Here is a 13903-nt window from a genome sequence, read left to right on the forward strand (position 1 = left end):
TATCACTTGGGAGACATTCATTTAGTCAAATGTATTTTTGCCTTATGCTAGTCAATCTACTAGCCAAAGTACACCATCAGCACCATCCGACCATATGGAGATTGGATCATCTAGATGAAATGCAGTCAAGAGGACACCTAGGGCTGAGGTGACTCAAACATATCAGAGAGGAAGGAGGCTTGTCTTTGCTCCAAACATTGTGGAAGGGGCCAAGCCTACATCAGCAGAACAGGGATCACCATCACAGCATGAGGCACCTTTGCAAGATGAGGAGCCATTCCATCTTGACACTGATATAGTAGACTTGAAGGTTAATGAAGAGCATAAGACAGTAGATCAGGTCATCATGGAGAAATATGATGAGATAAAAGAGCTTAAGGACAACTTTTCTAAGGCCAATTTCATGATTTCATTCCTAGAGCAGGAGAATAAGAAATTGAAGGTAAATCAACTACTCTTGGATAAGCATAAGGTTGATGTCGGAAAAGAAGATGTAAAGGGAAAATCAGTATTTGACATAGATGATTCATATGAGCATCAAGAGAAGGTGACAAGGAAGAGCCCAAGGACTAGAGGCCTCAAAAAGGCACTTCAGAAACATAGAGAGCAAATGTCTTCAGTTGACCTAATTGCAGCATAAATCAATAAAAATAGGGAATTTTGGCTTGACAAAGTAAATTTCCATTTGGAAAAGCTTCTTAAGAGGGCCAATAGAGACAAAAAATTTCAAAGACACATGGCTTCTCATTACTACACAAAGAATCAAGTCTCCAAAGTCAAGATCAAACAGTTGAAGGAAAAACTCAAGGAAACCCTAATCAGGCAAAAAGAGAAGGTTAATTTGGATTTGCTTGTTGATTCTGTTATCACTCAGGTTGTTCCCAAAAGTTGTAAGAAAGGGAATATGGCCGAGGTAACCATAGACCAAACTTTTGGACACAGATTCTAGCCAATCCGCATCCAAAGAGGGCTCTCTCTTTATGATTTAGCTTTATTTTGATATGTGTTAGGCTAGTTATGAGGTGAAAGCGTTTTTTTTTAGTTTTCTTGTAGGAATGGAGATTCAATAGAACAGTGAGGTAAAACTGAAGAGTTTCAGTCCATTGGGCATGATGGAGTCAAAGAAGGATAGTTTTCCTGGATTAGGTTTCTTAACATAGCAGGTATCACAGAGCAAGGTTCTCAAATATGGAACAATTTATAGGCTGAAATCAGATGAAGTGGAGTCAATTGGGTGAAGGGCAGTTAAGAATCCTTCATCATATTTGACAGAGGGAAAATGGATGATTACTGTTAAGGAGCAATTAAGAATTCCTTAGCAAATATTCAAGATGAAAGAATCAGGGGAAACAGGAGCAATTAAGAATTCACTGTTTATTCTAATTCTGAAGAAAACATAGAAAACAACAAAGATTGAAGACAGAGTGCAGTCAAGCAAATTCTGAATTATTCTTTTTCTTTATTATTGAGATCATGAAACATAGATGATATAATAAACATAGAAACTGTAAAACACAAGTTAGAAGGGACTTATTGATCCATAAGATGATTCAAGAATTCTGTAACATGGTCCTCAGCATCAATTCCTCATTCAGTAAGCCAGACAAAAATGGTTCCAACAGCCTTTTATTCCAGAAAACTTCAGTATTACAGTCAGAAACTATGAACACCCACCAACCAACCCCAAATACTTCATCTGGGGGGGTATTTATACAAAAATATCAAATATCTTACAAAATATCTGATAGAAATAATATCTGGTGATGGTTAATGCGTTTTTACAAAGATAGAGACAGACAGTCTCGAAAACAGGGGAACAATAAATTGATGTAATAAATTGATGTTGTGCTGGCTGTTCCATCTTTATGAGATGTACCGGAGGTAGGTGCTACGAGTCGGATGCTCTTTAACTCTGATGTGATGCGCTTTGACCCGCATGACTCTGATTCATTTCTGTTCTCCGCATTATAGTAGATGGTCTAAAATTTTCAATTGACCAAAGATAAGTTTATAGAATCTCTAACATACTTTGCCACCATTGCGGTCCTGGTAATTTATGTCTCTGAAGCTTCCTCAAAGTTTCGTCAGTCTCTGTGTATCTGAAGAAATTAGGTGGGATGGTGAACAGATGCTCTACCTCGTGCTCAATGTAGAATACATTTTCCAGGCTGTCATATAGGGTTTGGCCAGATGGAAGTGCCTTCTCTCCTGAAGTACTTGATGATGTATTAACTTGATCAGCAGAATATTTATGCAACTTGTGCATGTAATCTACATGTCTCATCAGACGATCATTACTCCCCAAAGTACTTGGCAAACCTTTTTTATGCAAAACTGTAAACTTTTCTGTGAAAGAATCAATCTCTACTTGCATGTCCTGGCATCTCCTTTCCAAATTTTGCATCAGATTTCTCATGGTTATAACTCTCTTGATTTCTAGAATGGTCACTGTTCTATCTCTGATTTCCAGTGCCTCCAGTTCTTCACTGGTCTTGGTGTTCAAAAAATGTATTAGCCGATTAGGCATCTGTCCCAATAAAGCCCTTGCCTTTTGAATCTCCACTTGGGCCGCTCTTACTAGGTCAATCTGCTCATAGATGACTTGGATAGATCTCCACACATTACTAAGGGATTGATTGATGTTGGTCCACAAAATTCCTTTGATTTCTGCTAGAGGTTTATCTAAAGAGAGATCCTTTTCTAATGATCTCACCTTGTTCTCCAATGTTTTAACCTCACTTGTTTTCTCTGCCACATTTATTTTGGATTTATCATAATTCTTTTCCACCTTTTCCAATTGCTCTTTGACCAGTTTCAATTCTGATACTTGCAGCTTTAATTCTTCCATGGCTTTTATCAGTTGTTCTGTACTCATAGTAGTACTGTTGCCTGGTGTTGTTGTTGTTGCTGTTGCACCTGTGATGATCTCTGTTGTTGATGCCGGAACAATGGGGGGCAATGTTGTTATAAGTGTGGAGGGGGCAGTAGTGACTGTTGGGACTACTTCAGGTGGCTGGGAGGTCGACTCTCCCTGCTTTTCTTGTAGAGATTTCTCCAATGCCTGCTCTGTCTCACTCAATCTCTCATTTAGTCTCATGAGCAGGTCCATCATGTCCTCCTCAGATTTCTATTGTGCAACTTCTGCAGTCTGTGGATGCATAGAAGGAGACAGTTTCAGTTGTATTCTGAGGGCAGCAATGTCCTCTTCTTTCTTCTTCATTAGTGCCTGTATGCCTTTGGCATATTTCGGATCATGTCCCAGTTCAATGATGATCTCCTCCAAGGATTTGATCCTGTTGTCCTTTGCTAGAGAAGAAGCTTTCTCCAAATCTAACTGAGCAGAGGTATTATTCAAGGAGTTTTGCAATTTATGAGCTAACATAGCTTTATCAACTAGTGTGGAGTATACCATCTCTCCAGTATGTTTATGAAGCTCAATCTGGTCCATTGGATGAATATCCTTGGCCAAGACCTCCAGATTTGTCCTGATGTAATCAGCTACTGATTGGGTTGTTGTACCTTGGGCTTAAAGTAACTCATTATCATCTTTCCTTCTTTTATGTCATATGCTGACATTAATCTTTGCTGCTTTGTGGGGGCCATCTTAAGATACTAGTTGTAAATTTGAAGCCTTAGTGGATCGTTCCTGGCCTTTATCTCAGTGAATGTCCTTTTGATGTCAGAGCCTGCTTACTTGGTGGCCTAGTGGATGAACTTCCACACTATGTTGCCTTTCTAGCTCCTGCCTATGTGAGCTAGTTGATGTTTCTATCACTGGGGAAGTCTGTTGGCTGGTTACCCTCTCACCTCTTAGACTTTCAGTTGTTTCTTCAAATATTTCCTCTTCTGACAGAGGATTGAGTCTTTGCCTTTTTTCCCTTGGTTGTTCTGTAGGCCCACTGATAGGTGTGGCTTCTTCCCTGTCTCTTTTCTTGCCTCTTTCCTCATTTAGAGGAATCTGTAATGCAAGAATCTCTACTGCTTTGGTTTGGACCAGAGGAATTTGCCCCTGCTGATCAGTCATTACTTGCTACTCCGTGCACTGGTTTCTTGTACCGGCTGCTGTGAAGTTCCAACAGAGGATGTACCCACTCCGGTTTGCTGAGGCAGCTTGAAAAATACCTGTCCAAAAGAGTCCAGGTCAAGGGTCTTTTCAAAATATTTCATAACTTTTCCACCTTTTCTTGTTCAATAATTTCTTCTATTAATGTACCCTCTACCCACTCATCCTGATTAGAAAACTGTTCAATTTCAGGGATCCTTTGATGTATATAAGCCGATAGCCTGTTTCTTACTTTTCTGTCACTTATAAAGCTATTTGGGTCATATGGCACCCACCAGAAACTTTTCTTCAATTTAAGTTCTTCCCCTAATATCTTATCAACATCTTCCCATGCCTCCCTCTTATGGATGATAAAAGGGCCTAACTAGTTTTTTATTCTCAGCTAAGCCTTTTTCTTTACATTGCAAAAGTGGGTTAAATCTGCATTGATAAGCTGCCTAAAATACTCCAGTGCAAATAGTCTCATGGGCACATATTTGGGCAGCGTGAAAGGGCACAGTTCACAGCCATATATTATGATTTCCGTATGATTTGGTAGAAGTACCAGTCACCTATCTTGTATTGTCTGGAAAGCTATAAAATCTTCTTTATATCACCAGAGAGCCTAGGAGGAGGAGCTCCTATCAATAGAGTGGAGGTTGGATGCACAAACAAGTCAATGAATTCACAGTAGGTATAAGGGGATTCACAAACATTGTGGAAGACCGAGGTCCAAAAGATCACAGACCTCCGCTCTCCTTTGGAATCCAATTTCCTGATGGGAAATGAAAAGTTGTCTGGCTGATAATATAGCAGAAGGTGGTATATGAATGAGGTGTACTTGAAGACTCCTTCTCTGTCCAGATTTATGAATTGCTCATTGATTTTATTGGCAATGAAAGAGGCATAATCATATTTGATAGCAGGGGGCTGTCCTGGAGTAAACATTGACAACATAACTAAGATGGTCTCATCAAAAAATTCACTGGTTTTAAGTCCCCAAGATAAAGGATAACATGTCAAGAATAAGCCTGCCAGTTTCAATGAACCAGGAATGCACATAGGGAGGTGGGCCTTGGGGCTGGCAATCTGGTTTCATGAATAATTGAGCAATTCGGGTTATTTCTGAATTTGCAATTGAGAGCCTTGCTCAAGCAAAAATCCCATGGAAAGAGGAGCAAGGGACTGAGTGGGATGGAAGTGTAACATCTCATTGATAGATTCACCAGTTATGTAAAAGAGAACAGTTTGGGATGGGGTCATAACTACTTTACTGACAGGGTCATAGTTGGCACAGCAATGGTGAATAATATCTGGGAACACATTGACTTAGGGAAGGTAATACTTGGGAAAATTATATTCCCATATTTCATAGATATCAAAGTTGCTCATATGACTATTCCTAATTCGGAAAAATGCCTGGAGATGGTTCATATCACCAGATAACTCTTTTATTTGAAAATTTCTGTCAGCCAGGGGTAAATAATCCAAGTCTTTTTGAGGCGCATTGAGGGGCGCCACGTTCAGGGCTACGGGAGCTTCCATGTTTGGTTCTTGTGTTTTCAAACTGGAGGTCGGGCTTCTGTAGGAAAATGGGTAAAACAACAGTTTTGGGTGTCTTTGTATGGCAACTGTGGACTGTTTTCAGCTTGAATTTGGCTCTTTTAGGTAAAATTCCCAGAGGAAAATCGAAATTACAAGGTAACTAGTCGAATGGATAAATACCTGGCTTAAGGAGATGAATTGTGCAATTGAAAGTTGAAATGACTGATGGCATAGCGCGTCGTTGTGGTTTCTCTGGCAGGGTGGCAGATTGTACACTCGTGCAATCAACCGGATGTAATTTGCATGGAAGATTGCTCGCAGAGAAAAATGACGAAAATGAACTTTTCTTGTGTTTTTAGTGAAATTTTGGTTTGGCGGGGTTTTTGGGCATTTATTGCATGGCTGACGTCATAGTGATGGGACGTCCTGTCGTTTAGCGCAGGAGTGGTAAGCGGTTTCCTCCTGCACAGCTTATGGGGTCAAGCGGTTTCGGGCGAAGAGGCAGCGAGAAAGGCGGGAGGTCGACACGCATCCTGGGTACGAGCACAATACCACCCTTTCCCCGGGCAGTAAACTTCGGCGGTGGATGGGGTCGTGATATAGATCTCAACCGTCGGATGCGAGGGCCGAGATCTGGCAATGGACAGGCTATGAATAAGGTGGAGGTTTAATGCGCGGGGTCCCATCCACTAACCACGTTTTTTAATCGCATCGAGCGTAATATTATTGGTTGTCGGGGTTGGTTTAAGTTGTTAATTAACCAACTTTTAATTAACTCTTGGGTTTTGCGCAACGAGTTTGGTTATTTAAAGGTTTCAAATAAACCCTTAAATCCTGAATTACATAATGATATGGTTTATGACTAAACCGGGGCAGGATATTAGAATATAGGGGTTTTAAGTATATTAATAATATACGGGAAAGGGAAATTTATACAAGGGATTTTTATAATAAAGTTATTAGTTAATATGAATATGATTGAAAGCAAGCGCTAAGTATTATGTTTAAGAAAATTAAGCTAAGAGAATGAAAAGGGTTTTACACAAGAAATGTGGCTTTGAGCCTAAGTAAAAAATGTGGTTTTATTTACGCCTTTTATGCAATGAGATGAAGTGATTTAAGAGGGATATTAAGCAGATCTTAATATCTTTGGGGGGAGATTAGTAAGTGATTTGGGAAAAGATGAAGGGGGAGTTAATCATGCTTCTGACGTGGTACCTGTGATAGAAGTAAGATTTAATCATTCTGAGAGACAAAACTTATCACAAGTTTCTTTCTGCAACACCAAAACTACCTACCCAGCCTAGTTTGCCTAACATTTTTTCCTTCTATTTCTTTGGGTGCACTTAGACGAGCAAGCCCTTACAAATTTTCTTTTCTTTTCATGGGAATCCTATCTAAGTCTGCCCTTATTTTTTCCAAGGGCTCAGATTAAACTTTTGAGCTCCTTTGCTTCTCTACCTAACTATTTATTTGCCAAGATTAAACATTTTGAACAGATTTTATTCTCTATTTCTAAAACAGGAAATTGAAACATGAACTAGCCAAGATTAAGCTGTTTGGCCATTCATCATTAGTGGCATAAATCAACAAGCTGCACACCATCAGATTATTGCAAAAATAGAATAGTAGTGGCGTTTTGGACTTGCACACTTTCCTGGTCTATTTGATTTGGGGTTCATTTCTTTCATTTTTTTGACCATTTCATTCTTTTTGCCCTTTGATCTTTCTTTTAGGGCATACCCTCTTTACATTTTTTAAATTTTTTGAATTTTTCACAATATGGAAACCTTTACAGCAGGAAAGGATGAACATATCAGGGATTTCAACCAGTCAATCATGAAATATGACACCTATTGGTATAGGAGCATAACACTGGCTCCACTTGGGGATGGCTTTTCCTGGTGAAAAGTCAAGAACAGCAGGTCAGATGGCCTTATGTACAATTCTTGCTACACTCTGAAATCTTCCTTTGCTGTAAGTAGAAAAACTGTACAAAAGAGTATGTAAAATATAAACATTTCTCTTGAGCTGAAAACAAAAATAGTAAAATTCCTTCATTGTTTCTCAAAACTTTCTGCCCATTCCTTCCTATTCTTATTGCTGTAATAAACTGCAGAAACTGAACTTCGCTATGTACAAGTCAGAGACAGGACATATTAACAAACTGGATCAATATAGTGTTTCAGCATCCGACCATTCACTGGTCCATCTTCCAGTTCTGTACCATCCAAGCTTTTCAGAAAGTAAGTATTGTTGCCTTGTGAAGCCTGGATAATAAAAGGTCCCTTCCACAAGAAGTCAAACTTCATATGTTTTCCTTTATCTTCTCTTCTGGAATCCCATTTCAAAACTTTGTCTCCTATGAAAAAATCTTCTGCCTTGGTCCTTTTATCAAATATCTTCTTGAGTTTTTCTTGTAATACTTGGGATCTTTGGTATACCTCTTCTCTAGTTTGCTGCAAATGGATAGTCTGATTTATTCTTCTCTGAATGTAATTGGGTTCCACTTGAGCCTCTTGTAGTAACTTCATTACAAGTTCCCCTAGAGATGAAGGAAATAGAGCCTCCATACCATAGACTAGCTCATAAGGGCTAGTCCCAATGGATCTCTTGGTAGTCAATCTGTCTGCCCATAGTGCAGTAGTAAGTTTCTTATGCCAGTTTTTCTTGTTTTCTTCCAATACTTTCTTAATGATATTGATCAAGCTTTTATTGGATGACTCAGCTAGACCATTGCCTTGAGGGTAATATGCTATGGAAAGGCCTAAGGTGATGTGGTACTTATGACAGAAACTTATCATTTTCTTGGATTTGAAAGCAGCAGCATTGTCAGTTATGATATTTTTAGGACAGCGAAATCTAGATAAGATGTTGGTTTCTAAGAATTGAATGATCACTGAATCATTGACTTGTCTACAAGGGATGGCTTCTATCCATTTGGTAAAATAATCTGTGGCAGTGAGCATCCATTTATGTTGGCCAGAAGAGGGAGGATGGATTTCCCCAATAAAATCTAAACCCCATTGTTGAAATGGTCTTTCAGTGGAAATTGGTCTAAGGGGTAGAGGTAAAAGTTTCCTCTTGCCTTCAAAAATTTGACATTTGTGGCAAGCAGTGACAAACTTTTTGACATCAGTAAACAAGGTGGGCCAGTAAAACCTAGCCCTTAGAATTTTGTCAGCAGTCGATTTCCAGTAAAGGTGTCCACCACAGTCCCCTGCATGAAATTCTTTGAGTACCTTGTAAGCTTCATCTTTCATTAGACAATTTAATAGAACACCTTCGTGATTTTTCCAAAAAAGAGCACCATCTAAAATACAAAATTTGGAAGCTTTCAATTTTAAGAACCTTTTCTTTGTTCTGGATAACCCTAGAGGAGCCTGCAGGTTTAATAATGCATGACATCTATCAGCATACCAAGGTGATTCTAGGAAGGCCTGGCTGATTTGTGGAGACGCCATCTCCTGTTCATTATCCAGTTCATTAATATCCAAGGGTTGGCAATTGGTTTCAGTCATGAGTTTAGCCAATCCCTGTCCTTTTATCATCTTTGTAGGTTTTATTCCAATATCATACTCTAATATAGTAGCAATCCATTTACCTCTCTTGCCTTCAATCCCCTCTTGGGTCAAGATATCTTTGACAACAGTGCTTGGCACATAAGCTATTAAATGAGAGTATAATATGTAGACTCTAAAATCTTTGATGGCTTTCACAAGTACATAAGCCTGTTTTTCCATGATTGGGTATTTTAGAGGTGCATCCCTGAGTGCTTTACTAAAAAAGGCTATGGGTTTTTCACATCCTTGATCATCTTTCTGTAGTAAAACAGCAGCAATAGTGTGTTCTGATGCAAATGAGAAGATTATGAAGTCTCTGTCAAATTTTGGGCTTGTAAGGACTGGTGTTTTGGTCAAGGCCATTTTGATTTCTTCAAATGCTTGTTTAGCTTCTACTGTCCATTTAACCTTGGAATCTTTTTTCAGCATATTATTCAGCAATCTAATTAGTTCAGCCAAATTGGGTATGAATCTTCTTAAAAAGTTAATTTTCCCTAGGAAAGCTTGAAGTTCTTTGACATTTCTGGGGTGGGGTATTTGTAGAATGGCTTCTATTCTGTCAGGATCAATTTTGATGCCATCTTTGGAGATTATATGGCCTAACAGTTTGCCTTCCTCTAGACCAAACAAGGATTTCTTTGGATTTAGTGATATACCATACTTTCTGCATGTTAAAAACACTTGTCTCAGATGATCTAAATGCTGCTGATCTGATTTGGAAAACACAGTGAGATCATCTAAGTATATGACTAGAAAATCATGAATTTCTTTAGCAAAAGCTATGTCCATTGCACGTTGGAAGGTTGCCCCTGCATTCTTGAGTCCAAATGGCATTTTCACATATTTGAAAGTTCCCCATGGGGTTGTAAAAGCAGTCTTTTCCTGATCATCAGGATGAACTAGAATCTGGTTGAAGCCTGAAAACCCATCCAGCAGTGAAATTCTAGAGGCACCTACTACCCTTTGTAAAATGTGGTCCATCTTAGGTAAGGGGTAGTGGTCTTTCAAAGAAACCTTATTTACATTCCTTAAATCTACACATAGTCTGATTTCTCCTGTTTTCTTCCTAGTGGGCACTAAATTGGACACCCACTCTGAAAATCTGATAGGGGCAATTATCCCAGCTTCATACATTCTTTTGACTTCTTTTTCAATTAAAGGGAGTAGTACAGGGTTGACCCTTCTGAGTTTTTGCTTGAAAGGTTTCTGATTTTCTTTGAGGGGTATTGTATGTTGAATAACAGAAGTATCGTAAGATTTTAGATCTTCATAGCTCCAGGCAAAAACATCCTGGAATTCCTTGAACAGTTCAACATATTTAAGCTTTTGGTCAGGAGGCAGAGTTTTGGATAGTTTTATCATTTTAGGATTTTCTTTAGTTCCTATATTACAATCCTCAATGTCTGCATTTAGAGGCTGCATTTTGGGTTTCTTTGGAATATCATTAGAATCAAAGAAATCTTCCAAAGGAGTTAATCCCGTGGGCAAATAGTTGTCTTTTAAATCAATAACTTCAGATTCTCCTCCAATAGCCTCATCAATGTCTATTTCTTTAAGCTCTTGCAACTCTTCCTTAGTAAATTTCGTTGGGTGAAGTATTTGAGTTGCAGTTTCTGCTGAAATGTCTATTTCAATTTTGTCTATTTGATCAACCTCACAAACAGTGTCCGTGTCTATATTAGTGCTGGAAAATTCTTCTTTTAGGGTCAAGAAATTGTTAATCTGAGTATCATTGTCAAACACTTGCCAGTTCTTTACATTGTCAGGTACAGTTGGCCTGTGTTTAATCTCAGCTGTAAACTGATGATTGGGTTCAAATGGTAGTTTACAAGTGCTGGCAAATGTTGCCAAACTGTGAGCACGTAAATTATGTTTCCTTGGAATTTTGGCAAGCTGTGTTTCCAGAAATGTATTTAGGATCTCAATTGCTGCCCCTCTGTAAGATCTTAATCTGAGATCATTTGTGAGGAAGTTCCCTTTCATTTGTTGAATGACTAAATCAGAGTCTCCCAATACTGATACCCTAACTACCCCTAAACTTTTAATCAATTTGAGTCCTAGCAAGAGGGCTTCATATTCAGCCATATTATTAGTGCATCTAAAATTCAACCTGTAAGCATGTCCTTCAGCATGATCATTTTCTAGATTATGTACCCAAATTCCTACTCCTGCCCCTAATTTATTAACTGATCCATCAAATTCCAAGTACCAAAGGATCTCATGTTCATAGTTAGTATCAGGAGTCTTGGAAATTTGTTTACTAGGGAAATCTGGATTTTTAGTTTCATCTGGTTTCCCTTGTGTGTCTGATATATCATTGTTTACAGAAATTTCTTGAATTTGAACACTGGAGTTTTGGTGTATAATCTCTTCTTGTTGAAGTGGTAAAAACTTGATATTAGTTGCAGGATTAATCTCAGCATTGTATAGAATGAAGGAGTCCATGTCAGAATGCATGGAGTAGATGGGAAAATTCTGGGGTTTCTCCTGGCTACTCACCACGTATTTCATCAAAGTTTCTCAGTACAATCTCTTTGGCTGGCCAAATACTGAAATGGTAGCATAGGACACGTCCAATTGTAAAGATCCCTGGAGCTTTGCACCCCACAATCTAGACAACAACATGCCATATTTTGGTGGAATATCAGCTACCACTGCGTCCATTAAAATGGTCTTGGCAGGGTATTGAACTAATGATACACATAAATCTTTGGTTAATCCTAGACATCTGACCTAGCTTGAATCAAAAGAAAATAAGTCTTTGTATGGCCTGGTATATCTAGGTCCAACTTCTCCATTACAGATTTAGGCATTAAGTTATGAGAAGCGCCAGAATCAAACATTGCATTATGAAGTATTTTATCATGAATGTTCAGACTTACAAAGAAAGGAGGAACCCCTCCATCTACGGATTTACCGTTTACCTCAGGACCAAAAATTAATTATGGTTGGTCATCAAGGACATTTACTGCATCTTTGTTTTCTGAAATATGAAGTGATCTGCTAATTTGATCTCTATAGACATCATGCTTAGCCAATTCTGACAATGGAATTGCTATCTTTAATTTGCCTATTTCGGTCTCAAGGTTGAAAGGTTTTTCTGTTTGCATTTTTGCATTTCAGGCAGTGAGACTTTCTTTTTCTGCTGTATTTTTTGTGTCTTTTTCTTTTACAGGAGTGTTGTTGTGGGCTGAAGTTGCTTCCAACTCAATTTCTGGAGGTTCTTCCACCTTCCTTTGGGAGGAGTGAAGGTTGAAGGTTGTTTATTAGGTTGTTGATTATCTGATACATCTTCAACTGTTGGATTGTTTGGGTTAGGATTTGTTCTAGGAGGGGTTTGTACAGGAGGATTCTTGATTTTAGCTTTGCTAGATTGCTTAGTATCCTTCTGTTTATTAGTTTCAGGAACATCTATCCTTCTACTCCTCAGATTGTATTGCTTGTGAACTTCATAGATGGCTGTATCATATCCCTCCCTAAAATCAAATGATTCACCTGATTGAATTTGGAATTGATTAAGAGTGTGAGCCTCTTGGTCTTCTTGGGTCAATAAAATTTGTTGCTCACTATTGAGACCCACTAAGTTAATTTGAGTATCTTCTGTTGGCTCGCTGGAAGTTGAAGCTTTAGCATAGTTTTCCTGGAATGGAGGCCTAATGTTTTGGTCTGGACAAGCCTTTCCAGTATTAGGGTTCTAGTTTTTTTTGAAGTTTGGATTTCTCCCAGTATTACTCGGTTGACCATCCCAAGGGGATTTCCTCTCAATTGTTTCTACTCTATCATCCAATCTATCCATTCCTTTAAAAATAGCATCTAATTTTTATTCAAATGCAGAAGGTTCTTCTTTGAAAGATGTCCTCCTTTCAACTCTAGCTCGAGCTCGTTTAGAAATCAGGTTGGCCTCAACACTGACAGCTATACTCTGCATGTCTTCTGAGCTTCGAAGAGCTCTTTCCCTAAGCTGATATGCCATATCAGAATCAAATGCATCAGGGAATTTGATCAAGGCCAAGTCTGGAGGAGGTCTGAGATTCTGAGGAATAGCATTGTATACATTATTAAATCTGGAACAGTAATCTTGAACAGTTTCTTGTGGGCCTCTTTTTAAGTTTTCATATTCTAATAAAATGTGTAGAGGATCCTTCTTCTTTTCCCATCTGTTCAAGAAGGTCTAATAAAGAGCTTCTGGGTCATTGATAGTGTTTGCAGGGAGGGCTCTAAACCATGTTCTAACATCTCCAGTTAAACTTTGAACAAAGACTTTCATTCTGACATCATCATCATCAATCTCATAGTTTTCAAAATAATCTATCATTTTCTTGGTATGTTGTTGAGCTGTGTAAGTGCCAGTACCATCAAAATAGGTGATTTTGCTTTGATAATCTTGAGGCATAGCCCCTGGATTTGCAGGTAGTTGCAGGGGAGCATAACGGTTTGCCATGTTTGCAGAGATAAGTGTAACAGCTGGAAGAGCAGGGATAACAGTGGAAATATGTGCTGTAGATGGGGGAGTGGAAAGGAGGGTTTGAAGTGCTGATGGTGAACTAGGAGAAGCTACAGTAATGGCAGAAAGGATTGGTGCTTTTCCAGGAGTAAGCTCAGATTGGATAGGGTTCTGCTGATGTGCGTGAAGGTGTAGACTAGCAGAATGTTCCTGGCTCTCTTGGCTTCTAAGGATCTTAGGAATCAGATTAGGATTCTCAAACATAGGTGGGGATTTGGATCAGGATTTGATCTAGTGTAACGGATCTTC

Source organism: Pinus tabuliformis, chromosome 3_1 (genome assembly GCF_031772625.1).
Source record: "Pinus tabuliformis cultivar Carrire ecotype Pingquan chromosome 3_1, CPIR1, whole genome shotgun sequence".
NCBI classification, from domain to species: Eukaryota; Viridiplantae; Streptophyta; class Pinopsida; order Pinales; family Pinaceae; genus Pinus; species Pinus tabuliformis.